The sequence below is a fragment of the Schistocerca piceifrons genome, chromosome 5 (assembly GCF_021461385.2).
Source record: "Schistocerca piceifrons isolate TAMUIC-IGC-003096 chromosome 5, iqSchPice1.1, whole genome shotgun sequence".
Classification (NCBI taxonomy): domain Eukaryota; kingdom Metazoa; phylum Arthropoda; class Insecta; order Orthoptera; family Acrididae; genus Schistocerca; species Schistocerca piceifrons.
Genome location: NC_060142.1, coordinates 633552052 through 633560275, shown reverse-complemented (window position 1 = coordinate 633560275; position 8224 = coordinate 633552052).

Below are 8224 nucleotides of genomic sequence, written 5' to 3'. Positions count from 1 at the left end.
CCACAGACACAGTCATCGAGGTGAACGGCGGCTCGAAACGTGCAGCGTGCCACGGACGCAGTATTATGCTATGAGAGGCATTCTCCTGTTCTTGAATGGGATCTGTGGTAGTAATCGAACTCACGCTGAGAGCTCCGAATCACCTGTATCCCTTCATCCTTGATGTCATCTTTCAGCAGTATAGCTGTCGGTGTGTCGGAGGCAGGACCGTGCTATAGTGGTTTGAGGAGCATTTTAGTTTTATTTATTTATTTATTTATTGTTCCGTAGGACCAAATTAAGGAGAAGTCTCCATGGTCACGAAACGAGTCAATACATGAAATTATAAAACGATAGTAGAAACAGATAAAATGAAAAATAAGAAGCATATTCAGGCGACAAATAGTAAGTTTAAATAAAGAAAATCAGCAATGTAACACTGGAATTTGCTTAATTTTTCAGCTCTTCCAGGAGCTCCTCGACAGAATAGGAGGAGTGAGCCTTGAGGAAACTCTTCAGTTTAGACTTAAAAGTGTTTGGGCTACTGCTAAGATTTTTGAGTTCTTATGGTAGCTTATTGAAAATGGATGCAGCAGAATACTCCAGTCCTTTCTGCACGAGAGTCAAGGAAGTGCATTCCACATGCAGATTTGATTTCTGCCTAGTATTAACTGAGTGAAAGCTTCTAACTCTTGGGAATAAGCTAATATTGCTAACAACAAACGACATTAAAGAAAATATATACTGTGAGGGCAATGTCAGAATTCCCAGACTATTGAATAGGGGTCGACAAGAGGTTCTCGAACTTACACCACATTTAGCTAGAAGAGCCCGTTTTTGAGCCAAAAATACCCATTTTGAATCAGAAGAATTACCCCAAAAAATAATACCATACGACATAAGCGTATGAAAATATGCAAAGTAGATACTTTTCGTGTTGAACTGTCACTTATTTCAGATACCGTTCTAATGGTAAATAACGCAGCATTTAGCTTCTGAACAAGATCCTGAACATGGGATTTTCCACAACAGCTTGCTATCTATCCGAACGCCTAGGAACTTGGACTGTTCCGACTCGCTTGTAATATGCCCATTCTGTCTGATCAAAATATCGGTTCTTGTTGTGTCTCGGTGACCAAATTCCGCTTATATAAGTCCTATAGAATCCATCTGGGTCGTTGTCGAGCGCCATCACCACATTCGCAAATGAGTTGCCCATTATTTACGCGAATTATATGACCTGTGCATAGACATCTGATGCCACATACCTGCACAACCCTACCACTAGACTGTCGGTTCCCTGATACGCAGAATCACTGACGAATTTGCCGGCCGGTGTGGCCGAGTGGTTGTAGGCGCTTCAGTCTGGAACCGCGCGACCGCTACGGTCGCAGGTTCGAGTCCTGACCCGGGCATGGATGTGTGTGGTGTCCTTAGGTTAGGTAGGTTTAAGTAGTTCTAAGTTCTAGGGGACTGATGATCTCAGATGTTAAGTCCCATAGTGCTCAGAGCCATTTGAACCATTTTCAGTGACGAATTTCGTTCCAAAACCGGACAAACAAGCTATTAAGCAGGTGGTCATAATGTTTGGTCATCAATGATAGTTAACACCATACAAATTACATATTCTAAAACTAAAGTTTCCATGTGCATTCAAGTAAATCAGCAGTTTCCTAACGAGGTAGTAGGTGTACATCTTTATTATTTCGTCATATCTTGCAGTCTTTAATGTTGTTATAAATGCTTGCATTTAATAGTAATTTTGCATTTCTGTCTTCAGGATTTTTAGTTCGGGTAATAACTGTTTAGAGTCGCAACCGGTTACTGTCGTAAATGGACCTAATGCGTTCAAGACATTTGTAAATAGAAGTTCCGAAGTGTAAAGTAGTACCAAACTCAGGCAAATGGCCTGTACAAGGGCGACGCGATTTTGTCTACCCCTACTGGTATAGAGCAGTTGACTGTTGGTTGTCCGCCAGTATTGTAGTTACACAGGATTTCTTCAAGTGTAATATGCATGCGTAAGTATTAGTTAGCGAATTTACATTGATTCAATGAATCTTATAATAAAGCTATCTATACCACTGGCCATTAAAATTGCTACACCACGAAGATGACGTGCTACAGACGAGAAATTTAACCGAAAAGAAGAAGATGCTGTGATATGCAAATGATTAGCTTTTCAGAGCATTCACACAAGGTTGACGTCGGTGACGACACCTACAACGTGCTGACATAAGGAAAGTTTCCAACCGATTTCTCATACACAAACAGCAGTTGACCGGCGTTGCCTGGTGAAACGTTGTTGTGATGCCTCGTGTATGGGGAAGAAATGCGTACCATCACGTTTCCGACTTTGATAAAGGTCGGATTGTAGCCTATCCCGATTGCGGTTTATCGTGTCGTGACATTCCTGCTCGCGTTGGTCGAGATCCAATGACTGTTAGCAGAATATGGAATCGGTGGGTTCAGGAGGGTAATATGGAACGCCGTGCTGTCTAGATGACAGGCATCTTATCCGCATGGCTGTAACGGATCGTGCAGCCACGTCTCCATCCCTGAGTCAACAGATGGGGACTATTCCAAGACAACAACCATCTGCACGAACAATTCGACGACGTTTGCAGCAGCATGGACTATCAGCTCGGAGACCATGGCTGCGGTTATCCTTGACGCTGCATCACAGACAGGAGCGCCTGCGATGGTGTACTCAACGACGAACGTGGTTGCACGAAAGGCAAAACGTCATTTTTTTCTGATGAATCCAGGTTCTGTTTACAGCATTAAGATGATCGCATCCGTGTATGGCGACATCGCGGTGAACGCACATTGGAAGCGTGTATTCGTCTTCGCCATGCTGGCGTATCACCCGGCGTGATGGTATGGGGTGCCATTGGTTACACGTCTCGGTCACCTCTTGTTCGCATTGACGGCACTTTGAACAGTGGACGTTACATTTCAGCTGTGTTACAACCCGTGTCTCTACCCTTCATTCGATCCCTGCGAAACCCTACATTTCAGCAGGATAATGCACGACCGCATGTTGCAGGTCCTGTACGGGCCTTTCTGGATACAGAAAATGTTCGACTGCTGCCCTGGCCAACACATTCTCCAGATCTCTCACCAACTGAAAACGTCTGGTCAATGGTGTCCGAGTAACTGGCTCGTCACAATACGCCAGTCACTACTCTTGATGAACTGTGGTACCGTGTTGAAGCTGCATGGGCAGCTGTACCTGTACACTTCATCCAAGCTCTGTTTGATTCAATGCCTAGGCGTATCAAGGCCGTTATTACGGGCACAGGTGGTTGTTCCGAGTACTGATTTCTCAAGATCTATGCACCCAAACTGCGTGAAAATGTAATCACACGTTTCTAGTATAATATATTTGTTCAATGAATACCCGTTTATCATCTGCATTTCTTCTTGGTGTAGCAGTTTTAATGGTCAGTAGTGTAAATAGCGCGTACAGCTAACACCGATAAATGCAACTAAAAGATAAGAAAAATATTGTCCTTCGTCAATACTAAGCAGCTAACATCCCTGTACTTTCCGGTAACATGGAAGAACAGTATTCGTGGCTACCACAGCTCTCGGAAGTCTCTGTACGGAGAGAGATAATTTACTGTTGGAAGACTGACGTTCTTGAAAAACCGCCAGACACATTTTCCGCGGCAGGAGCAAGATACCTCGCGGCTCTTTTGTCGCTGACCCAGATGCAGAGGCTCCTGGCTGCTGGCTCCCCGCCTATCTGGGGCCACACTGGGCAGCTGGCGTCGCCGCACGCTCCAGAGAGGGCGCGTGCCGCCTCCCGCATCGCGCCCTGGTATGGCGAGACACCCACCGCCCTGGCCCTCTGACCCCAAGCCTGATGTTGCGCCACTCGTAGGGATGGGCTCAACTGTGATTTTCCGATATCGGTGATTTCTGTGAGTGCTACTTTTCGCGTAGGGATGGGCTCAACTGCGATTTTCCGATATCGGTGATGTGAGTGCTACTTTTCGCGTAGGGATGGGCTCAGCTGCGATTTTCAGATATCGGTGATTTCTGGGAATGCTACTTTTCGCGTAGGGATGGGCTCAACTGCGATTTTCCGATATCGGTAATTTCTGTGAGTGCTACTTTTCGATAACTGCGATTCTTAACTGCGATTTGTAGCAGTTGAGAATCGCAGTTAACGAATTCACAACTTGCATCGCTCCGCTGTTTCTGCAAATTCTGCGATTTTTTGCTAGTCCTCGGATTTACGCGATTTCTGCGACTTACGTGATTTCTGTGACTTCTGCGCTTTCGCTAGTTCTGCGAATTATCAGCGCAGATGTTACACTGCCATTAGTCGCAAGTAAGAAGTGAACTGTATCAAAGCAACCGAGAAATATGTCTCGTCTGCATAGGCTATTATTTGTCAGGCCTAACGTATCGGTTCAGTAACCCACCTGACAAAAAGTTAAGTGAAAATGTATTACTAATATTTCCAATGTTTCTCCCTCAGTTGTTACACGATATACGAAAGATACGATTGGCCACAGACAAAATTTCATCTCGGCAAAACAGTCAGTATTAAGTATGTTTTACCTATATTCTTCCTGTGGCTTTTTTATGTTAACGGAACAAATGTGAAAATATTGGTAGTGTGATGTTGAGAATCATAACACAAATTACCACATGTTTAGAACACGGATTTTAACCACGTTGTTACGTTCACAAGTATCTGAACCACATTCTCAGTTACTCTAAATAGCAATATGAGAGTCGTCCACCAAGTAAGTTCCGTTTGGTTATATAAAACAAACGTGTTCACATACAGAAAAAATATTTATTGTACAAAAATATTGAACTGTTAAACTTTTCTACATAACTTCCGAAATTATGTAGGCACTTGTCACAGCGCGGCGCAAATTGTTATATGCCTTCTTCGTAGAAGGTTGCCGCCTGTGTATTCAACCATGTGGTAGCATGTTCTTTCAGCTCGTCATCATCGTTGAAGTGTTGACCACCAAGGACAGATTTTAGGTGTAAGAAGAGATGAAAGTCGCTCGGAGCGAGGTCAGGGCTGTACGGGGGATAATCAAACGCGTTCCATTTCATCAGTAACATCATGCACTTGATCACGTCCTTCATTGAACAGTCTGACCCATCTTCTAACCATTGAATCACTCACAGCATTTTGTCCGTAAACCTCGCAGTTTTTCCGATGAATTTCCTTTGGTTTAACGTTCTTTGCATTTAGAAAACGAATCACAGATCTGATTTCACAGGTGGTGGCATTTTCAATTACGGCTGACATTATAAAGAAGCACTACAAAGCACACGTCGGCAGCAGGGATCTCAAAATGGCGTACATGTCTTCTCCTTGAGCGCGTGCTCGGAACTGAGATCGTAGCGCTGCCGCGGACAGAACAAGAAACGCAACTTACTTTGTGGACGACCCTCGTACTTCAAAATATCGGTGACAGCAGAACTGGAAAAGCTGCCACAGCTTCTTTACATCGTCAGAAGTAAGGTTAGTTTCTAAGTTTGTGAATGAACGTAGGGCCATCGTTTATGCAAAGTGTGAAACCTTGCCACACTCAACTGTTTTCATTACCAGAAATATTATCACTTGTATAATATGAATTATATTGTTAGTAATTGGTAGCAGTAAAAAACTTTAACAAACCTCGTGATTTTCCAGACGCGGTTCCCATTTAGATTACTGACTGTTCTGTGTACGCATCCACATCTAGAAGAGATAATCGTGAAGATTCAAAACGACCCCTGAAAAATTTGCAGCGTTAAAGAGCGACGAAAATGTGCAAAATGACTATTGGTACAGTGTGTCATTGAAGTCATTATGTGATTTGAAAGGGGTGATAAATAAATGTGAACTACACTGCGAGTGAATAATGAAACTTCCGTTCTCGCCTTTAATCCCATGCCCCAAACTTTTCTGTCGTGTATTTAGTGAGAGAGATGGTTCAAATGGTTCTGAGCACTATGGGACTTAATATCTGAGGTCATCAGTCCCTTAGAACTTAGAGCTACTTAAACCTAACTAACCCAAGGACATCACACTCATCCATACCCGAGGCAGGATTTGAACCTGTGTCCGGAGCAGTCGCGCGGTTCCGGACTGAAGCGCCTAGAGCCGCTCGGCCACAACGGCCGGCCTAGTGAGAAAGATTTGCTAGAGTGTGATAGTAACCCGTCCATCCTTCCCGCCTTGAAAGTTGATTGCAATGACAGACTGACCTGTAGCGTAGCTCAGGATTTAGGTAAGGCTGGAAGGTTTTGTGTTTTAAGGTTGATGATGTGCAAGTGAAAATAGTGGGAAGTACTGACCTTACGGTTGAAAGCTGACATTTGAAAATACCGACAAAAGTCTTACTGCGAATTGCACTGTCGGAAAAAAATATCCATCTTATGAATAAAGTTGTTAAGCTTTTGGTAAAAGTTACGTAGTAAACCCAGATTGCATTTTTAGTAGTTTATGTACGATATATGTGTGTAATGTGCATCAAAATACTCATCAGAACCTTATCCATTATCTGTTTCCCGAAATTACCCTGCAGTTTTAGCTTTTATGGCGAAAATTTATTCGGCCTTCACATTCCTCGGCTGCACCAATACCCAACCGAGTATGAAATTTTTCTCAGAACAAATCATCTTCTTGGTTCTGTATTCGATCATAAGCATGTAATAATACATCCATGTCGTTAAGACTCAAGGTTCCTAGAACGAGGTACGGATGTTGGTCAACAGATAGCATACGGCATCTTATGTTAACTGCGGTTTTTAGTTGCTACCGGCGACTTTCACTTGCGACTTGTCACTGAAACCGCAACTAGACAAAAGGTTGACAGGAAGAAGTACGAAATTCGGCCAGCAGATGCCACACGGCGTTGATTGTTAAATACTACTTGTGGCTCCTGGTTGTGACTGAAATCGCAGCGAATTTCTGTAAAGTTGTTATTGGGATATCTGTGACTTCTGAATCACTGTGATTTATAACAGATACGCGATTTCCTGCTCACCCCTATGCGACAGACACCTCGGCCAGTCGACGAGCATCTGGCGACAGCATCCAGCACCAACTTCTGCGGAACTATACCGGCAGTGCAGAAGCGACCGAGAGCGTGTTTCTCCTGTCAGAAACCTAGCAGCTCATCACTTTCTTCCAACACTGGGAGACATTTTTGTGAGGCCTCCAATGATAAAGGTACATTGCACTCTCCCTGAGTAGCAACTTGGCACAGGCGTTACCTACGTCGCAACTGAATTCGGAGGGACGACAAGACGTGCAGGATAAGGAAACAATTTTTGTGCAAGTGGTGCGTCATAGCTGACAAGTATTCGCAGAATAAATGATAATTAACTGAAACCCTCAGTTGCCGACAGGTGTTGTTGATATACCTCAATGGGCACAGCTGAAAATGTGTGCCCCGACCGGGACTCGAACCCGGGATCTCCTGCTTACATGGTAAACGCTCTGTCCATCTGAGCCACCGAGGACACAGATAAATAACGCGACTGCAGGGACTTATCCCTTGCACGCTTCCTGTGAGACGCACATCCCCAACCCATTTTCAGTTGTCCCTATTGAGGTATGTCAACAACACCTGTCGGCAGGTGAGCGTTTCAGTTAATTATTATCTATTCTAGAGAAGCTGCACGGTCATCAATGGTATCTGTTCTTTCGAGAACAGTTACTATCTTCATATATGTTCGAAGAATGTCGTATTTAAAAACTTGAACAGGGGCTGGTCAATTTTTAATTGTTACCCATTTCGAAAGTCCGACCAATGTCAGATGATATAAACTTATTTACGACTACCTACGTGGTATCGCTATTGCTGTGACGAAAGAAAAATTTTAAAAGTCATTCTGCATCATTGAAACTATTATCAACAGTAAAATACACCAGTGCACTTAAATTATCTTTGTATATTTGTAATTATTGTTCTCGGACGAGATGTGGGATGTCGTTGTGTATTTTCCACAATATTTCTTCGGTACAACAGATCGACGTCTTCAGGAGTGTTCGCCGCAACTGTCCGTCAGATGCGCCGATGAAATGTTGTGGAAAATACACTACGACATCCGACGTCTCGTCCGAGAACCATATTTACAAGTAGCCCGTCGGGAAAGCCTCAGGCAAATTATCTTAGTTCACTGCCTAGGATCATTTTCCGTGCTGCTGTGAACATCTTTGTACCTCTTTCTCTCTCGCATACTTAGTTTCTCCGATAAGAGGTAAATTCGTGTG